Raw genomic sequence first — 22,067 nt, forward strand, 5'->3', positions numbered from 1 at the left:
GGTGAACTGCCTCAGTAATGGCAGATGCCCTTCCCCCCCCCCCCACGGAGCTGAACCTTCTCGGGTCCAGCTGTGCTTGGTGTGAACTCTCAATCCAGAGAGTTTCAGATTGCTTGTCTTTGTGGGGGTTGGACCCACCAAGCCAGATCCCCTGGCTCCCTGCTTTCAGCCCCCTCTTTTTCAGTTGATTGGGTGGCTCTGTCTCCCAGGCATTCCAGGTGCCAGTTGAAATGGCTGCCCAGATTTGTGTGAGTTTTTATGCAGAAATCCATGGCACCAGCTGAAACTGCCATGCTGCAAACTCCTGGCACTTTTTGGCCTGGGAATCTCCTGGTCTGTGGGTGGTAAAAACTGTGGAAGAAGTGCAGTATATGAACCAGAGTTCTGGAGTGGATGGAAAAGCCCCTAATGGCCTCTGTTGGATAGGGAGGGGGGTCCTCTGGGGATTACACTTCCCAGGTGAGGCAGCACCCTACCTTGCCTCTGCTTGCCCTTCTTGGGCTACACCCACTGTACCACCAGTCCCATTGAGATGTACCTGGTATCTCGTTTGGAAATGCGGTGATCACTCACCCTCTGAGTTGCTCTCACTGGGAACTGCACTCCAGAGCTGTTCCTATTCAGCCATCTTGGATCACTCCCTTTGCAAATGACCTTTTACCTCACTAAAAGCTCTAGGTATCCAGAAAGCTTCCTTGCTGCATCCTTGGTTTTCCCAAATCTCCTTTCTGTCCAGGCCTCTATGCTTTATGCAAGAACTTCCCCCAAGCTCCCTGCAGCCTAAGCCCTTATTTCCTGTTCTCCTGTAACTCTGGCTTTATTTTGCACTTAGATATCTTGTTTTCTAAGTTCAGTTTTTATTACGTTGTTGTTATTTTTGTTTTTATCGTGTGTGTGTGTGTGTGTGTGTGTGTGTGTGTGTGTGTGTGTGTATGGCATGAGAAGGACCAATCTACCTCAATTTGGTTTACTTTGTTGCTATAAGTTTCCATTTGTATGCCTTGTTAAATGCAGCAGTTAAGATACTTTAAGTCCTAGTTCTCTAATTCTGAACGTTGGGTCTCAAACCCAGTTTTGATAGAAAATATCCCACTTAGTCCTTCCCCACATTTACTCATGTAATTTGAAGACACACTTAGAGAAAAGCAAAGCCAAGTCATTCAGGTAACTCTACTGTAATGTTCCTTGACTTTTCTGAATCTCATTTTCTGTTTACTCTTTAGGGTCTTTTTTTTTTTTTAATTCCTTTAAGAAATTAATGTTTTACAAACAGAGTTACTGTTCCTTTTTCATTCAGAAATATATCTTTGTTGCCTCATTCAGCATTATGCACAATCACTGGACATTTCCACTTCCCTTTTGTATGGTTACCTACCTAATTAAGAGGACTTCAACACCTAGAAGACAGGAGACGTGCTTCACAGAGGGACCAATTAAATGATCGTTTTTGGTGTTTCTTTGAAAATACGATCAAAAGTTAAAATGAGAATCTAACTTCATATCCAAAAGGAAGTTCTGTTTTCAATATTCCACTAAATTATGATGTCCTTTGGTCAATATAGGGTAGCATTTCATGCAAAGTAATATATTTACAGTATTTGCAACTCAACATAGCACATTTAGGGGAAAAGACACTTTCTTTTTTGTTTAATTATACTTTAAGTTCTGTAAGGATTGTTACATAGGTATACACATGCCATCGTGGTTTGCTGCATCCATCTCCCCGTCACCTACATTAGGTATTTCTCCTAATATTATCCCTCCTCAATCCCCACACCCACTGCTATCCCTCCCCTAGCCTCCACACCCCCCAGCAGGCCCAGGCATATGATGTTCCCCTCCCTGTGTCCCTGTGTTCTCATTATTCAACACCCACTTATGAGTAAGAACAAGTGGTTTTTGGTTTTCTGTTCTTGTGTCAGTTTGTTGAGAATGATGGCTTCTAGCTTCATCCATGTCCCTTCAAAGGACATGAACTCATCCTTTTTTATGGCTGCATATATTCCATGGTATATATGTGCCACGTTTTCTTTATCAAGTCTATCACTGATGGACATTTGGGTTGGTTCCAAGTCTCTCTATTGTAAACAGTGCCACAATGAACATACCTGTGAATATGTCTTTATAATAGAACTATTTATAGTTCTTTGGGTATATACCCAGTAATGGGATTGCTGGGTCAAATGGTATTTCTATTTCTAGATCCTTGAGGAATCATCACACTGTCTTCCACAATGGTTGAACTAATTTACACTCCCACCAACAGTGTATAAGCATTCCTATTTCTCCACATCCTCTCCAGCATCTGTTGTCTCCAGATTTTTTAATGATTGCCATTCTGACTGGCATGAGATGATATCTCAATGTGATTTTGATTTGCATTTCTCTAATGACAGCGTTGATGAACATTTTTTCATAGGTTTGTTGGCTTCATATATGTCTTCTTTTGAAAAGTGTCTCTTCATATCCTTCACTCACTTTTTGATGGGGTTTTTTTTTTCTTGTAAATTTGTCTTAGTCCTTTGTAGATTCTGGATATTAGCCCTTTGTCAGATGGGTAGATTGCAAACATTTTTTCCCATTCTGTTGGTCGCCAGTTCACTCTAATGATTGTTTCTTTTGCTGTACAGAAGCTCTTAAGTTTAATTAGGTCCCATTTGTCTACTTTGGCTTTTGTTGCCATTGCTTTTGGTGTTTTAGTCATGACGTCTTTGCCTACGCCTATGTCCTGAATGGTTTTGCCTAGATTTTCTTCTAGGGTTTTTATGGTGTTAGGTCTTACATTTAAGTCTTTAATCCATCTGGAGTTAATTTTAGTGTACGGTGTAATGAAGGGGTTTAGTTTCAGCTTTCTGCACATGGCTAGCCAGTTTTCCCAACACCACTTATTAAACAGGGAATCCTCTCACCATTGCTTGTTTTTGTCAGGTTTGTCAAAGATCAGATGGTTGTAGATCTGTGGCTTTGCATCCAAGGCCTCTATTCTGTTCCATTGGTCCATATCTCTGTTTTGATATCAGTACCATGCTGCTTTCATTACTGTAGACTTGTAGTATAGTTTGAAGTCAGGTAGCGTGATGCCTCCAGCTTTGTTCTTTTTGCTTAGAATTGACTTGGCTATACAGGCTCTCTTTTGGTTCCATATTAATTTTAAGGTGGTTCTTTTCCAGTTCTGTGAAGAAGGTCAATGGTAGCTTGATGGGGATAGCATTGAATCTGTAAATTACTTTGGGCAGTATGGCCATTTTCACAATATTGATTCTTCCTAACTATGAGCATGGAATGTTTTTCCATCTGTTTGTGTCTTCTCTTATTTTCTTGAGCAGTGGTTTGTGGTTCTCCCTGAAGAGGTCCTTCACATCCTTTGTTAGTTGTATTTCTAGGTATTTTATTCTCCTTGTAGCCCTTGTGAATGGGAGTTCACTCAAGATTTGGCTCTCTGTTTGTCTGTTATTGGTGTATAGGAATGCTCATGATTTTTGCACATTGATTTTATATCCTGAGACTTTCCTGAAGTTGCTTATCATCTTAAGGAGATATTGGGCTGAGACAATGGGGTCTTCTTAATATAAAATCATGTTATCTGCAAATAGACACAATTTGACTTCCTCCTTTCCTAATTGAATACCTTTTTTTTTTTCTTGCTTGATTGCTCTGACCAGAACTTCCAATACTATATTGAATAGGAGTAGTGAGAGAGGGCACACTTGTCTAGTGCCAGATTTCAAAGGGAATGCTTCCAGTTTTTGCCCATTCAGTATGATATTGGCTGTGGATTTGTCATAAATAGCTCTTATTATTTTGAGATACGTTCCATCTATACCTAGTTTATTGAGAGTTTTTAGCATAAAGGACTGCTGGATTTGTCTAAAGCAAAGGCCTTTGTTAATATTAAGCAAGAAAAATGATATATTACATATACTATATATTATGAATGCATACATACATAATACCTTGTTTTGCAAGTCTAGTTGTTGTGTACTATACCCAAAGACAGAAGTAAGTTGGGCTGTGAAGTAAGGAGTGTAAGAAAAAGATTGGTATGAAATAGGCAGATCACTTTACAAATCTGTCTACTACTCTTCAGGATGGTAGAGGAAAAATTAGTATTTCAGAAGAAAATTCAGTGGCTTCATCAGTTATTTTATTTTTTGCTTATCTTTAATCTTTTAATATTTTAATGAGGTCATTTCTTATTAAACATAAATTCTTTGGTTCATCTTCTGCAAATAAATAATCACTATGTATTATGGCAAAATAAGATAAGATCTTTTCATTAAAAAAAAAAAAACAGATGTCTCTTTAGGGCTCCTTAAGCATTGATTTCCCCCTGACATCACTACATCACTATACCAAGTGCAAATTGCACAGGTACATAGGTAGTCCTTACTCACATATCCTTCCATCTGCCCACCTACATTTTCTGTTACTAAGAATATCAAGTTCCTGCTCAGAAAACCTAACTATTACTACTGCCATCAAATACTCCTAATATCAGTCCTTGGCCCACACTTTGTTCTGGCCAAAGTAGAAAAGGGATTACATTTAATGGCATAGTCAAATGTATGTTGTGAGACAGGGTGGGCAAAGGAGAAAATCGGACACCTCTCTAATCCTCTACTCATTCATCTGCTTCTCCATTTCTATTTGTCTTTGTCTCTCTCCTATTTTTTATGGGACTACAGGTCTATTAACAGTAACTTTAAAGATTAAAAATAGAATGACTTTGGCTCTCTAGATGTACCTCCCTTACAAGCTTTTAATGTTTGCAAATAAAACACAGATTCTTTACCTAAACATAGCAAAAACTCTATTGCTATAATATAACCCCATTGTTCAATTATTCAACCATTATACTCTTTCCAAAAGAACAGTTCCTTATATATATTTTCTAGGAGCAAAGAAATTCTCATTGTTGATTTAGCAGGTGAAAAGCATGACAGTTATTACAAATAATATAGAAATCTTATATCCCAGATAGATCAACATACAAGATAATAAATTCCTAGTTGGAGTAACATGCCAGAACGCAACATCCAAATGATGTTTTTATCTCCTTCGAAGTAGTCAGCTTGGAATGTGCAGTCACTTATTCTTACAGATAATGCTGTCTTTGTTCAGAACATTTTTGGAGCTTCTGTTTCAGAACCGTTCTCAGGGCCGGTACACTCTACTTTGAGTAGCTTCTGTGGTTGCAAATCACCACCACAAAGAGTGGTTCTTGTTTCTTTTTGTTTTTAAGATATAAAAGTTAGTTTGAGCCAACTGAAATAGGTGTTTCAATTAAATAATATATTTGGTTTTGCTCAAATACCAGATAGTAAGACTATAAAGTAACGGGAACATTTTCCTAATGTACCTTATAAACTGATCCTGATGCTATGACGAATTTCAGATTTAGCTGAGGTAACAACAGCCTCATAGCAACAAAAACAGATCCTTCCCTAACAACCCCTCTGAAGGGCAACACTCCTCTCATTTAGCAGCTTAAATACAGTTGTATTTCTTGTGTGAAATTACTTTTTGTACATGGCTCATATGTTCTTTCACTTTAAAAAATGTTTCAAGAAATTTGCTCAAGATATTTTTATGTTTGAGTTGTACAGGACTTTTTTTTAAGATTGCTTTCAAAACAGGCTTGGGCACTATTCAGGGAAGTTAAATGTTTTCTGAGGGAAATACAAGAATGTAATTATTACAGTTTTATTTATTTGAGTCTAGGTTTCCTCGGTCTCATAAAACGTGCAACTATTTTAATTTTAAGCCTTTCATTAAAGTCTCCCAAAGCTTATTAGCATATTAGAAGTCCTATGGAAACTCCAAAACTATTACTCTGATGAATACCGAACATGTTTTCTAAGTTCTCCTATTTAAGATCTCTAATTCCACATAAGCCTATTTTGATCAAATTTAGCATTTCTTATTCATATTTGGGGAGCCATGTCCACCTTTCTTCAGCTTTCTTGAGGTATCATTGACAAAAATTGTGTAGCTTCAAGATATATAATGTGATGTTTTGATATACATACACATTGTGAAATGATTTCCACATTCAAACTAATTAACATATCCATATCCTCACATAGCTACCTTTTTGAGTGGTGCAAATACATAAGATGGATTCGCTTAATAAATTTCCAGTATATAATACATTATTATTAACTATGGTCACCATCCTATACATTAGGTCTCTAGAACTTATAGCTGCATGTTTACACCCCTGGATTATGCAAATATTTGTGCAATACTCCCTTTCTGCGGGCAGAGAGGTGCAGTGAAGTAACAGGAGGGAGAGTGGTCTTGGAGTTAAGGGTATCAATTCTAGTCTTGACTGATCCTTTTGTTAAGTGGCTTAACCAACCTCAGTCCATTTTTCTATCAGTGATGCTTAACAGCCTGGGAAGATTGTGGAAAATAAGTGAAATGACTTTTGAAAGCGTTGTAGAATCAGGTTGTAGCAGGAGACAGATCCCTAGAAAACTCTGAATAGGGAAATCTAAAAATACCATCATGAACCAATAATTAGAGTCTACCTGCCTTTTAGCCTTTGACTTATAAGTCCATATATATTTTATATATTATCTATGTCTATATATATTCACACATATGCATATCTATATGACAGTATGTAACATTTACATAGGCATTTTTAAAATCTGGAAGAGTGTGTGTGTGTGTGTGTGTGTGCGTGTGTGTGTGTAATGAGAAAAAGAAAAAGAAGCTATCAGTGAGCTGGAAATTTTTTCTTTTTTGCTTATTGGTATTTTCTAATTTTTTCTAAAATGAATACCTAGGACCATGAATAACTAATTCTCACAACAATAAAACACTCACTGTAAATAGGATGACTGTGCAGAAGTGACAGCAGAACCTAAGTCTATTTCCAACATCTACTTGCCCCTTAATGGGCTGCAAAAACTGTCTGGCACATATGGTCCTGGGCAGCACATTACGCTTAGCAAAATTTTCAAATCAGTCAATTGTCCACATAAAAGTTGATTAAAAGTTTCATCTATTACACTGAATTCAAGGTCATTTATCCCTGTGCAACTGGAAAAACAATGTAAAAATACACAGACCGCATTTCTCCCATCATTCATATCTGTCTGAGCTAATTAAAAATAGATTTTTCCCACCGTTTTGTACTCAGAAAAATTAAGGCCCTTGTTTGTTCTCCATGCATATAAAGGTTGCCAACCTTTAAAAAATGGCGTAGTTAAATCTTAGAAACAGTGGAACTAGATTTAATGTCTCATTTTTCCATCCTTACTGTAATTGTTCAGTGCTAAAACATTCTTTACAGAGCATACAGAATGAAAGACCACATCCATTTCCAATAACTTACAGGAGAGTGGGAATTACAATGTGTTTTTGCAAAGGGCACAGTGGAAGAGAAGTACTTTTGAGTGAATTACTGTGAAAAAATATTGCAGTAGGTGAGAACTTGTTTGACAGTTTTTGACTGGAAAATTACATGGTATCTGTGTTATTTCTTAAGGTATTTATTTTCTTCAAATTAGGCATTGGTTCAAATACTCTTTATAAATGACATTGCACAGAGGTATGCTTTTTCTGGGAAAAAAAAAAAAAAACACTAAAATGTGGCCTGCCATTATCACTGTCTAATGATGTCCATTAGCTTTGGACTCCAGAATTTAAAAAAAAAAAAAAGAAAGAAAGATTTTCAGAAACTTTCAAACAACATGGTGTGTGAGGAGGTGGGAGGGTGAATGAAGGCTGGGGAAGAATAAATGGCTCCTGCTGTTTCCGGATATTATTGTAGCAGATTTTCCTAAAGAAATTATTTGAGCTCATTCTTAGCCTTCAAGTCGTCATTTGGAAAATATATGCTGTCTTTTAGTGGAGCACAGAATTACAGACTAATATATAACTCCTTTTATTACAACAAAAAAAAATTTTTAATCTTGGTTTCTGTAAATATCATGCATCTATAAAACTAGTGTTTTGCGGCCACTAAGTCCAAGAGATCTTGCCCAAGACCACTGTGATATGCAGAATTTTTGCCCCTATGACCTCTTCCCCTGGTGTTACTCTTGTGAATTTATCTGCATCATTACAAAATTACATGGCAGATGTACTTAATGTTATTAATCTGTTGAACTTAAAGAGATTATCTTATATAATCTGTTGAGTCTAAATCTATTCACATGAACCCTTGAAAGCAGAGATCTTTTCCTGGCCAGTAGTAGAAGAGGAAGTCAGAGACTCAAGGAACAAGAAGGATTCAACATGCCCTTTGTGGTCTGAAGAAGAGAACACATGTCAGGTAAACAAGGACATCAGTCCAACAACGGTCAAGAACTGAATTCAGCCAACAACCTGAATGAGGCTGCAAGTGGATTCTTCCCCTAAGCCTCCGGTAAGTGCCCAGCCTAGCCAACATCTGAGTATAGGATGCTGCTCAGCCACACTTTCCTCCTAATGTCTGACCCTCTGAACTATGAGATCACAAATGGGGGTAAATTTATATCAACTGCTACAGCATCAACAGAAAACAAGCACAGTCACACAATCAACAAGGGGTTGATTCAGCCACATGTGTCAGCCGTAGGCCATGTGACTCTCAAGCCCACACTCTTAGCCACTGTGCATCACCATAAACAACCCTCCTCACTAAGTGGGTTGGCAGACACCGCCACCCACATCACTGCTTCTCACACTGTCCCCTGTTATGTGGCCAAGGGCATCAGTGCAACTGACTCCTCAGGGAGCCCCACCGTGTCCCACACCAGGGCACAGTCACATGCTTATGAACCTCCAAGTCACTGCTTCTGACCACCAAGGCAGCCTTAGTGCCCTGAATGTTGAGCAGCACCCACAGCGCCTTTGCAGGTAGCTACTATTCCTGCTGGGGAAGGATTTCGAACTCCTCACTCAACCCCAGTGTTGGACATTGAAGATTCTCCAGGATTAGGCAATAGTTCAGTCTGTGCAGCATAGAGGAAAGAACATGGGGCTTTCAGATCCTGCTGTCTTGGTTCCAATCTGGACTCTACCCTTTACCAGCTGTGTGACTTGGAAAAGTTAATTAACATCCCTGACACTATGTTCCCACCTAAATGGGAATTTTTACCTCTAAAGGGGGGATAAAAAGGGTTCTTTCTCAAAGATCTGTAGGGAACACTAAATGAAATGCACAAAGATGCTTAGTGCAGCCACTGGCACATAATAAATGCACAGTCACATGGCTTTATTTTTTCCTGCCACTCACCATTAGGAACATTATGCCCCTCACTCTTTTGTTCTCTATTCAGTTAGTTAACCCGGTAAAAACTCACAACCCCTGATTACCTTAGAGCATGTTTCATCTTTCCTTTGGTTCACTGATTCCCAAACTAACTTGATTTCAAGAAACACCTGATGTACTTGTTGGAAGTACAAATCCACAGGCTTCCCTGGAACTTCTGGTCTGGGAGGGCTAGAACAAGCTCCAGAAATCTGCATTTTATCAATGCCCCACATTACTCTTATAAGCTGTCATAGTTAGGGAATAGGATCTATACAATCCTGAGTGCCTGGAGTCACTGATGCTCATTGTAGGGAAAGACCCATGTGCCAGGGTATCCAAGAAAGCCAGGAACTTTCCAGTGCCACCATGGGGTAGGCCCCATCACAGGATGGTGACATCTCATAAGAAAAAGACAAGCATCTCCCAGCAGAGGGCAGAGTTTGCAGCTGCAAAGTTATATGACCTTTTAAGGAACTGTTCCCTCCACCCCACTCCCTGTCATTTAAAGACGTTAAAGTTAAGGTTCACATTATGTTGGGAAGAACTTAAGCAACAAAGCACTAGCCATGGTGCTGAATGAATGCTCATTGGCCATTAGCCAATCTGACCAAATGTATAGAACTTAGTGAGTGACAGTCTGGAGGTGCAGCTCTAGTTGTCTGCCATGTGATTTGTTGGCTGCATGAGGTTAATAAAAATCTTTCCATTGCTATGCATCTTGGAATCGCATAGGCCCCCAGGGTCATAAAGGTAAAAAAAATTTTTTTTTTATATATTTTATTGCACTTTAGATTCTGCGGTACATGTGAAGAACATGCAGGATTGTAGTATAGGTACATACATGGCAATGTGGCTTAATGCCTCCATCCCCATCACCTACATCTGGCATTTCTCCCCATGTTATCCCTTCCCAACTCCCCACCCTCTGTTGTCCCTCCTCTAGGCACCCCCCAACAGACCCGAGTGTGTGATGCTCCCCTCCCTGTGTCCATGTGTTCTCATTGTTCAATACCCGCCTATGAGTGAGAACATGTGGTGTTTGATTTTCTGTTCTTGTGTCAGTTTGCTGAGAATGATGGTTTCCAGGTTCATCCATGTCCCTACAAAGAACACAAACTAATCGTTTTTGATGTATGCATAATATTCCATGGTGTATATGTGCCATATTTTCCCTGTCCAGTCTATCATCGATGGGCATTTGGGTTGGTTCCAGGTCTTTGCTATTGTAAACAGTGCCAGAATATACATACATATGCATGTGTCTTTATAATAGAACGATTTATAATCCTTTGGATATACACCCAGTAATGGGATTGCTGGGTCAAATGGAATTTCTATTTCTAGGTCCTTGAGGAATTGCCACACTGTCTTCCACAATGGTTGAACTAATTTACACTCCCACCAACTGTGTAAAAGTGTTCCTATTTCTCCACATCCTCTCCAGCATCTGTTGTCTCCAGATTTTTTAATGATTGCCATTCTAACTGGCATGAGATGGTATCTCAATGTAGTTTTGATTTGCATTTCTCTAATGACCAGTGATGATGAGCATTTTTTCATGTTTGTTGGCCTCACATATGTCTTCTTTTGTAAAGTGTCTGTTCATATCCTTTGCCCACTTTTGAATAGGTTTGTTTGTTTTTTTCTTGTAAATCTGTTTTAGTTTTTTATAGATTCTAGATATTAGCCCTTTGTCAGATGGCTAGATTGCAAACATTTTTTCCCATTCTGTTGGTTGCTGGTTCACTCTAATGATTGTTTCTTTTGGTGTGCAGAAGCTCTGAAGTTTAATTAGATCCCATTTGTCTATTTTGGCTTTTGTTGCGAAGGCTTTTGGTGTTTTAGTCTTGAAGTCCTTGCCTATGCCTATGTCCTGAATGGTTTTGCCTAGATTTTCTTCTAGGGTTTTTATGGTGTTAGTCTTATATTTACGTCTTTAATCCTTCTGGAGTTAATTTTAGTGTAAGGTGTCAGGAAGGGGTCCAGTTTCAGCTTTCTGCACATGGCTAGCCAGTTATCCCAACACCATTTATTAAACAGGGACTCCTTTCCCCATTGCTTGTTTTTGTCAGCTTTGTCAAATATCAGATGGTTGTAAATGTGTGGTGTTGCCTCCAAGGCCTCTGTTCTTTTCCATGGGTCTGTATCTCTGTTTTGGTATCAGTACCATGCTGTTTTGATTACTGTAGCCTTGTAGTATAGTTTGAAGTCAGGTAGCATGATGCCTCCAGCTTTGTTCTTTTGCTTAGAATTGACATGGCTATGTGGGCTCTCTTTTGGTTCCATATTAAGTTTAAGGTGGTTTTTTCCAATTCTGTGAAGAGGATCAATGGTAGCTTGATGGGGATAGTGTTGAATCTATAAATTACTTTGGGCAGTATGACCATTTTCACAATATTGATTCTTCCTAACCATGAGCATGGAATGTTTTTCCATCTGTTGTGTCCTCTCTGATTTCCTTCAACAGTGGTTTGTAGTTCTCCTTGAAAAGGTCCTTTACATGGTTTGTTAGTTGTCTTCGTAGGTATTTTATTCTCTTTGTAGCAATTGTGAATGGCAGTTCAATCTTGATTTGGCTCTCTTTAAGTCTGTTACTGAAGTATAGGAATGCTTGTGATTTCTGCACATTGATTTTGTATCCTGAGACTTTGCTGAAGTTGCTTATCAGTCTAAGGATATTTGGGGCTGAGACGATAGTGTCTTCTAAATACACAATCATGTCGTCTGCAAATAGAGACAATTTGACTTCCTCCTTTCCTAATTAAGTACCCTTTATTTCTTTTTCTTGCCTGATTGCTCTGGCTAGAACTTCCAATACTATATTGAACAGGAGTAGTGAGAGAGGGCATCCTTGTCTAGTGCCAGATTTCAAAGAATTTAACCTAAGCCCTAGCAAGGTATTCACACAGTCATTCATTATTATAAAATTTGCAAAAAATAAAAATAAGATGTTTCATAACTCCTTTTCCCAAATTCTACAAGCTTTGGCTTCCACAAAAACCTGGATTTACCACTGTGGCTCTTCAAAAGGAGGCTTGGAACTGCCATCACTGGGAAGTAGAATGCTCTGCTTCCGACAGCCAATGCCCTCCTTGCAATAGTGGAGCCTCTCGATACCAACATGTTATATTCTGAGGGAGACAACAAGCTGGGATCCCCGGCCTCATGCCCAGCTGGTGCCCTCTCCCCTCTGTGCCTGGCCACCAGTACAGCGCTCCCCTCTCTTGCCAGGGCCCTGGAGCATGGAGGAGTCAAGGAAGACCTTCGACCAGCCCTGCAAATCAGTCAGACCCCTTTACATGTCCCGAGGGCTTGGGGTTTCTCACTCCCAGACACTCCCACATGCTCCAGTTCCATTTTAGGCCCAGTCTGGACTCTGCCACTCCATCCCCAACTCAGAGACATACTACTTAACCATAAGCAGCAAAGTGGCCATAAAAAATGCTGATGCCTTTTGCCCAACACATGCTCGACAAACACTCTGATTTAAATTGAACTATTTGTTGTAAGTAATTTGTGGATTTTAGCTGTTGGACTAAGATCACTCATAGAAATGGACTGTAATTTTACTGCTGTTTCTTCATTTTTTTTATTACTATGTAATTAAAACCTACTGTTAGCTAGTGCTGTGGGAAAATGTTGGTGTTATGCAGTATGCATTTCAATTGGCTGCACAACCAGCATCTCTTCTTTCAGTGACCCTGCTTCTCTGTAGTGATGTGTGTGCATAATTCTCAGACTCCGTTAGGTGGCTGTAATCCATGGCGTCTCAGTGAATCTGCACTCTGATTCTCCGGTTATCAGCCCTGCCGATGCTTCAGAGTGAAGGTCCATGAACTGAGGGCATGAGGACTTGGAGAAGCTGGGCGTAAGTGTGAGTAAGAAATTTAAAGGGAGCACAGAGGGAGGTTGGGGTCCTTCTCCTCTTTTTATATTCCCCGAACTTATAGTGGCTGATGACACTAGTACAAAGATGTAGACACTGGAGGGCAGCTGTCCCCTCGTGATGCTTTTCAGAGGAGAAGACAGAGCAGTCACGTGGGCAATGGAACAAAAGAGGACTTCATATTCTTAATAGGAGAACTGCCTTCCCATTTGATAGGTTTTTGTGTTTGTTTTTGTTTTGTTTTGCTTTGCTTTGTTTTTTGAGATGGAGTCTCACTCTGTGGTGCAGGCTGGAGTGACATGGCGTAATCTCAGCTCACTACAACCTCCACCTCCCGGGTTCAAGCAGTTCTCCTGCCTTAGCCTCCCAGGTAACTGGGATTACAGGCACATGCCACCACGCCTGGCTAATTTTTTGTATTTTTCGTAGAGACGGGGTTTCACTATGCTGGCCAAGCTGGTCTTGAACTTCTGACCTCATGATCCACCCACCTTGGCCTCCTAAAGTGCTGGGATTTCAGGCATGAGCCACCACGCCTGGCCTTGATAGGTTCTTTCAGTCAAAAAACACATTTACAGGACTTGGCACTGGGGAACAGGGTGGCAATTAATAATACAGTCATTGTCTTCAATAAGCTCACATTCCTATAGGGCAGTCCGATATATAAATCGCTGCATTTTACCACCATGGGTTTTACTAGAGACAGAAGGAACTATTTGATATAATGGAAAAAACGTGAATTGGGGAATCAGAAAGACAACAGTTCCAATCCCACTTTTGCAATGTGTGCAGCTCTGTCGCCTTTGGAAAAGCTACTTCATCAAAGAACTTTAGTTTCTCTAATGAAAATAGCAACAAAACACTTTAGTTTATTTATTGAAAATAGCAACAAAGCACCACCTTTCAGGTGCCGGGAGCCTCCATGGAAGCATTCTGCTCCCCCTGTGCTCACTCATACCAGTTCCAATCCCCATTTTGAGGAGCTGTGATAGAAAATCCAGGGAGGAAGATTAAAAATGACAGAGGTCAAATGCTTGGCATAGCAGCAGCACGTGACAGACATTTGATAAATGATAGTCATCATGGCTGACAACTATTAGGGAAACAAAACACCATTTCTTCATGTCCCTGGACTATTTCAATAACCACAGAACTCCAGTCTCCTCCCTCTGTGCCTCCTTATAGTATCCCAAGAGAGCTCTTTCTACAAAGCAGAGCTCATCTTACGAAGCCCTATTTCAAGCACTTAGTAGCTCCGCCTTCGAGGAAGGTCCCATCTCCTTGGCGTAGGCTGTGGGTGCCAACATGTGTCCCTTGCACTTTCCCCTGGCTCACTGCCCAGAACTCTCCCATAAACCTCTGTTCCTTTCAGAGCCAGTTCCTCTGCCACGCCACCTTTTCTCTTGCCTCTTCATTTGGACATTCTGTTTCCTTGGCCTGGTCTTTCCAATCCAACCACGTCCACTTGTGCAAATCCCTCTGAGGAGCCACACCCCACCCGCCTTCATGCCCCACTGGGATCCTAACTGAATCCCCCAACTGCTCTCTCCACTCTCCTTTCTGTCCTCCAATCCATTCTCTAAACTGCACACACAAAGCCCATCATTGACACTCTGTTTCTTAAAACCTTCAGGGGCTCTCCTGCCATCACACTTGAGTCAAATCCAGCCCCCGACCAAGGCCTCAACACCTGCCTGATCTCACCCTTCATATCCTGCCCTGGCTCCCTGTGCTCCAGCCACACTGACCAGCCTGCAGCTCCTTGAACGCTGAGCTCTTTCCCATTTCACGAGCACCAGCCCCTGCTGCAGGGAATGCCGTCTTACACTCTGGTCCTCTGCAGAGCACTCCCCGGTCAGTCCCCCAGCTTGGCTCATGGCCACCTACTCTGGGGACCCTTATCTAATGACCCCAACAAAACCATGGCCCTTTTATTCTTCCTTAGGTAACCTGCTCTTTCCCTTCATAGCATTAATTACGATCGGTAATAATTCTTTATGTGTTTAGGTATTTGTACAATTTTTACTTAATGACCTTTCCCCCTAGACTGTAAATTCCAAGATGACAGAGCCTTTTTTCCAAGCAGGGAGCCCAGATCTCTACACGAATATCCATGAAGAGAAGCTTCCATGCAGGCCTCCTGAAGGCCTCTTTTCCCTCCACCCACACATCAGCTAGGGCCTGCCGACCTCCTCCTGTACCCAGCAATATGATACAGTGCTTTGTAGCATTTTTATACAGCCATATAAGCATTGTTTATACGGCCATCTCTCCCCAAGAATGTGAGCTTTTTGACACCAGGGTGATTTTTCCGTGTGTTGCCAGCATAGCAAGGCCTATTCCCCCTACTCATGTCCTGCATAAAAAATAGCTAGTAAAGGAAAAGTGCTTCTAAGCTTGCAGAGAAAACATGAACAGTCCTGCCTTCAGACAGCATCGTGGCCAAAACTTCACTCTAACTTCAGAGTGGAAAAGGCAAGGGATAGAGTGAATGCAGGTATACCAAATGGAAGGTCCCTGTAGAAATCCAGAAGAAATTAGTTTCATACAGAACAGAAGAGTGCTAATACAGATAACAATAAAATGGGAGACAGGTTTGAGAGATGTTTTGGAGAAAAAACAGACAATATTTGATGATGAGGCAAAACACAGAGAGAAATGAGATGTCAAGCATGGCTCCTTTGGACCTGCCTTGAAAACCTGGAGGATGGTGGAGCCACCCACAGAGATGAGGCACCATGTAGGTCTTCGTGGGGCAGCATGGAATGAATCAGAAGGTGGGGGTTCCATCTAAATAACCGTGTGTGTGAGCGATGAAGAGAAGGAACTCTTGGGGATCTTCTCTTGGAAAAGTCATCTCACTTATCTATCTCCTATTGTTCTGGGGCAGACAAGGGGAACAGGTTATCACCTTAAAGTCACTTATATTTGGCTACGAAACGCAGTGATTTGAGAACAATGTTAACTTAACCTGTTCTTTCTATCCCAAACACTCCTCTGTCTCAGTCTCCACTCTGCAGCCTGAGACCAGCATGGAGATAAAGAATAACATTCTAAACTAGATGATCCACTGAAGCAAAGAGTCGACTGTACTTTCAAAGGACATGAGAAAAAAACAGGTTTTCCTTGGTGTACAAAGAATCCAGGTGAATTGTCATGGGAAGAGTCAATGGATGTTAGCATTATTATTTCTAGCTACCCTTGGTTGAGTACTTACTGTGTGCCAGCCATTTCATGTACACTGTCTATCACCTTCATCACAGAACCTACAGAGATGGGAAGAAAGATCCCGAGAGAGTGACTTACCTGAGGCTGCCCAGCTAGTGAGTGATAGAGCAGGGATTTGGACTCAGGTCTGCATGACCCTGAAGCTAATCTCCTTTTATTAATCCTAGTCAATTTCTAGGTATTGACTGAGTAATACTTCAGCATTGACCCCCATATGCAAAACAAGCATTTCCAGGTGGTTAAACATATTTAAGGTGAGGCCCTTGGGCACACTATAGAACAAAGCTAATTGGGCTCAGCAGAGATCAAAACCACGACCTTGTCCTTATTTTATCTTTCTGCCACTGGCGTGCTTAAGGCAGACAAACACTTGCCATCAAATGGCTATAAAGCGGTTTATTTCCCTTCATATGGTGTAGGTTGCTCATTTATTAAAAGAGCTCAGCTTTTCAAAATAAGCCACTGGAAAGAAGAGAGAAAAGTGATGTTCCTATAAATTATCCAGTGGAAAAGCTTTCACAGCATTTGCCCAGGACTTGAAAGGTGGGAGGTAGGACGCTGGAAATCTACCTTCAACATATGCAGAACCAGCGGCAGGTCCTGGTCCTCAGGAATGGGGGTGTCTGTTTGTCTTGCCGTGTGCTCACACTGCCACCTGCTGGCCATAGCCCGCATCTCCGCTTCCTCTCCTGTCCACCTGGAGACCCTGACAGATTGCTCACATTTTAGCACCTCCTTTCCTCCTTGTAAGGTGTCATACTCAAGAGGAATTTTTGTTTCTAGCCGAACACTCTTTTTAGCCTGATAGCAATCGGCTGGTGGGGATCCATGTACGAAGGAACCCTGTGTGAGGAAACCAGAGAGGGAGGGCAGCGAGGAGTCTATGAGCTAGCAGCTGGGAAAACCTGCTGCACCCGTGAATCCAATTATCATTGTCAGAACCTTCAAGGCTTTTTGGCCATGACTCTAAGAACAAAACCTCACCAAAGTCCTTTTCAATACAGTGGGGTACAGTCCTCCCTGCATATTTTCTTTTCCTATAAACACAGCGTGCATCTCTAAAGGCAAGGCGGGCTTCCAGCTTGAGAACATAGTGCCATTATTTTACGAGACCACAGGCAGCAGTATTTCATTTTAAAAGAATTTCAATCTTTCACTTTCATTTGCTCACAGCAAGAAAATAAATCACTGTGCTTGAACATTTTAAAAATTAAAGGCTTAGATATTACATGCTGATCAAAACCTGATCTTCAAATACCTATTGCCATTAGCTATTACAGTTTTTAACTTTTCTTTTTCATTATCTTGTATTTGCTTCATGTGGCATTATGTAGAAGCAGCAAACTGAAACGATTTCCTGTCATTCCAAACTAAATAGGATGCTAAACTCCATTCCTTTGGGGTAAGTTTGGAATAAAAAGATGGGTTACAGAATATTGGAGGTGAATGTCAGGAATCGATCTGGCGACTTTACTCTCATATATGTAAGGTTCAACACCTCAATGATAAATAAATGTAAATCATTCCCTGACTCTGCTTTCCTAAGGAAGACACTGAACGCTCTACTGAGAGAATCTCACTTGCCCAAATCTCCATAGTTTCTTGGTAAGGGAAAGTAACATGGAATATCTTAACCTTGGACTAGTTTTCAGGTTTTCAACATCATCCATTGAATCTATCTCTTGTCTGCTACTTTCTCATGCAGAATTGAAACATATATAGCCCATCCTTCCCCAGGTGGTCCCGTTTACTTCCATGACTTCAAGGATACCTGAGTGCCAATGATGTCCAGGTCTGCGTCCTCAGTTCTGAACACTCACCTAAGGTCTGGACCCACCTCTCTAACTGTCCACTAAGTATTTTCTCCCAGAAAGTCCCACAAGCACCAGAAGCTCATTGTGTCTAATCTCAGGTTGTGGCCACCCTGGCCCCGTCTTCCAAATGTGCTCTTCTCTCATATAACAGTCCCAGTTAATAGGAAGACTATTTACAATTGTGTAAACCACACCCTAAATGTCACCTGATACCACCACCCTTCCCATATGATACTGATCATGAAGCTCTCTTAGGTGTATTACCTTTGCCCCCAGCTATACTGACACTTCAGCCCTTTCAAACTGGACTGTTGAAATAGCATTATAACTGTCTACATTTCCCCATCTCTAACGATCTCTTTTATATCCTTCACATGCAAAAATGTAAAACGGATCATATCCTTGACAGCAAAATTCCGTACGCTAAATTGGACTTTATCAAAATTTAAAACTTTTGCTCTGCAAAAGACCCTATGAAGAGAATGAAAAGATAAACCACAGACTGGGAGAAAGTTGCAAATCACACATCTGACAAAGGAGTTGTGTCTAGAATACAAAGAACTCTCAAAGCTTACAATTATAAAAGCAAACAATCTGACCTAAGAATAGTGAAAGGACATTCACAGGCATTGCAGAGAAGGTACACAGTTGGCAATGAAGCACATGAAAAGGTCTTTAACACCATTTGCCAGCAGAAAAATGCAAATTAAGGCTACAACGAGATACAACTACACCTATCAGAATGGCTAAAATAAAAAACATTGGTAACATCAAGTCCAGGTGAGGATGCTGAGAAACTGAATCACAGGTGAGAATGTAAAGTGGTAGAACCACTCTGGAAAATAGTTTGGCATTTCCTTTTAAAACTAAAAATAGACTCACCATACAACCCAGCAATTGAACTCCTGAGCCTATGTCCCAGAGGAATGAAAATGTACCTTTACAAAGAGATGTGCACATGGATGTCATAATAACTTTATTTGTAATAGCCAAAAGCTACCCAAACACCCTTCAATACATGACTGGTTACACTGTAGCTCATCCATGCCATGAAATGTGACTCAGCAATAAAAAGGAATAAACTCTCGATCCACACAGCAACCTGGATGAGCCTCAAGAAGTTATGCTAAGTGAAAAATGCCACTGTCAAGGAATACACACTGCATGATTCCATTTACATAACATTTATGAAATGACTTAATCATACAGGTGAAAGACCCATTAGCAGTTGACAGGGGTTAAAGATGGGGCAGGAAATGGGTATAGCTTTAACACAAGGGAGTCTGGTGGTGATGAAAAAGTTACATAAACTAATTATGGTAATGGTTATATGATACTACACCTGTAAGAAAATTGCATGGAGTCCAGACATGGTGGCTCACACCCGTAACACTAGCACTTTGAGAGGTTGAGGTAGGAGGGTGGCTTGAGGCCAGTTCAAGATCAGCCTGGGCAACATAACAAGACCCCATCTCTACAAAAAAAAATTTGCATAAAAAAGAAAAAGAGGCTGGGTGCGGTGGTTCACACCTGTAATCCCAGCACTTTGGGAGGCCAAGGCAGGAAGATCACGAGGTCAAGAGATTAAGACCATCCTGGCCGACATGGTGAAACCCTGACTCTACTAATACAAAAATTAGCTGGGTGTGGTGGTGCATGCCTATGGTCCCAGTTACTTGGGAGGCTGAGGCAGGAGAATCACTTGAACCTGGGAGGCTTGCAGTGAGCCGAGATTACGCCACTGTACTCCAGCCTGGCAACAGAACAAGACTCCGTCTCAAAAAAAAAAAAAAAGAAAGAAAGAAAGAAAGAAAGAGAGAAAGAAAAAGAAAATTGAATGGAGCTACACACACACATACACATGATACAAATAAGTGCATTTATTTACCAGTCAGATCTAAATAAGACCTATGAATTACACCAATGTTAATTTCCTGTGTCTTATATACTACAGTTACGCAAGATGTTCACATTGTGAAAAGACTGGGTAAACAGTGCATGAGACCTCCTTGTACATTTCTTTACATCTTCCTGCAAATCTGTAATTATTTTTAAATAAAGATTTTTTTAAAGTGATCATGCCACTCTTTTCCTGAAGTTATTTTTAGCTGTCATTATTCACAGAACAAAACACATTCACCTATTCATAACATAAAGCGTCCTCCATTCCACACTGCATTTCCTATCAAGTGTTCTGGTTAATTGTAACATTGCTATCTTTCATCTCTTTATTGACAATGCTAAAGTGTCCACCATTTTTTAGACAATGTTGACCTTTACTTCTAGGATTATAGAAAATGTGTGCATACAACCTGAAATTTCTCAAATTTGCTAGACTCTGATATTCTAAGTATATTCAACAGTCATTTAGTAAATCTTTGCATGTCCAAGCCAGATAAATCTAACAAATAGCTATCCATTCTAGATACCACAGGTTTTATACAATTTCTCTAAAGGGAAAGGAAATACAAGTTACTGTGGTAGGGGCAATAGCTGACTAAAAGCTGTGATAGCACGAAAAGCAACAGAAACGGTAAAAGGAGTCCACAGACATAGAAAGTACCTCTTTTCTCATGAATTTGCTCATTTCATAAGCCCGGTATATTTGCTTTATAAAGCTGCAGTAACGAGGACCACAGGCTGGGTGCTAAAACAACAGAAATGTGTCACAGCCCTGAAGTCCAAAATCCAGGTGGCTGTATAGTTTGTTCCTTCTAGGGATGGTGAGAATCTGTTCCACGGCCCTCTCCTAGCTTCCGGTGGTTTGCTGGCAATCTTTGGCATTTCTTGGTTTGTAGAAGCATCACCCCAACCTCCACCTTCTTCTTCCCATGTTGTCCCTCCCTGTGCGTCTCTGTCCACATTTCTCCTTTTTATAAGGGCACCAGTCATTTTGGATTGGGGCCCCACCCTACTCTGATATGGCCTCATCTTAATTACATCTGCAACAACCCTATATCCAAATATGATTACATTCTAAGGTACTGAGAGTTAGGGTGTCAACATAACATCCTAATTGTGACAGGAATTTTGGGGGAATGTAATTCAACCCATAACATCCAGGGAGCTCTAGTAGCCAAAAGAACTCCCTTCCTTCTTCCCTTTGAATGAATACAATAGCTACATGTCAATAGCATTACCTGTATTAGAGGGCACACAGGGCCTGATGTGGAAACTGGCTGGGAATTACTGTGAAGATTCTTCTTTTTGGGGGGAGGAAGGGAGAGGGGGGATGGGGTTTTGCTCCTGTTGCCCAGGCTGGAGTGCAACGGCACAATCTCAGCTCACCACAACCTCCACCTCCCGGGTTCACAGGATTCTCTTGCATCAGTCTCCTAAGTAGCTGGGATTACAGGCGTGCGCCACCACACCTGGCTGATTTTTGTATTTTTAGTAGAGACAGGGTTTCACCATTTTGGCCAGGATGGTCTCGATCCTTGACCTCATGATCCGCCCACCTAGGCCTCCCAAAGTGCTGGGATTACAGGCATGAGCACCACACCCGGCCTTCCAATGAAGATTCTTATGCACATCATGTGAGAAGACATTTGACAAGCATCTGAGTGTGCCTGATACTCTATTAGCACATATTTGACAGCTTGCCAAATATGCAGGTCAGATCATTCTGCAATCAAGCTGCTAATCACATGGTAATCATATTCCAGTGTATATAGTTGACTCACCTTGGCTCAGAGTCATAGAGTGTCTGTAAGATTTTTTCATTGTGAAAAAAACAAAACTTTTGTAAACAAACCATAGCTGGTGAATAATCTGTTTAACTTTTATAAGTGCCAACTTGCTTAATCCAGACATTGTAACCAATTGTGACCAGGTGTTGTGAGAAGCAAGGAATACGCCTATTCTAAACACTGCCTAGGAATTGTTTCGT

This window comes from Aotus nancymaae, unplaced genomic scaffold (genome assembly GCF_030222135.1).
Source record: "Aotus nancymaae isolate 86718 unplaced genomic scaffold, 86718_ANA_hifiasm-v0.15.2.pri h1tg000057l, whole genome shotgun sequence".
Classification (NCBI taxonomy): Eukaryota; Metazoa; Chordata; class Mammalia; order Primates; family Aotidae; genus Aotus; species Aotus nancymaae.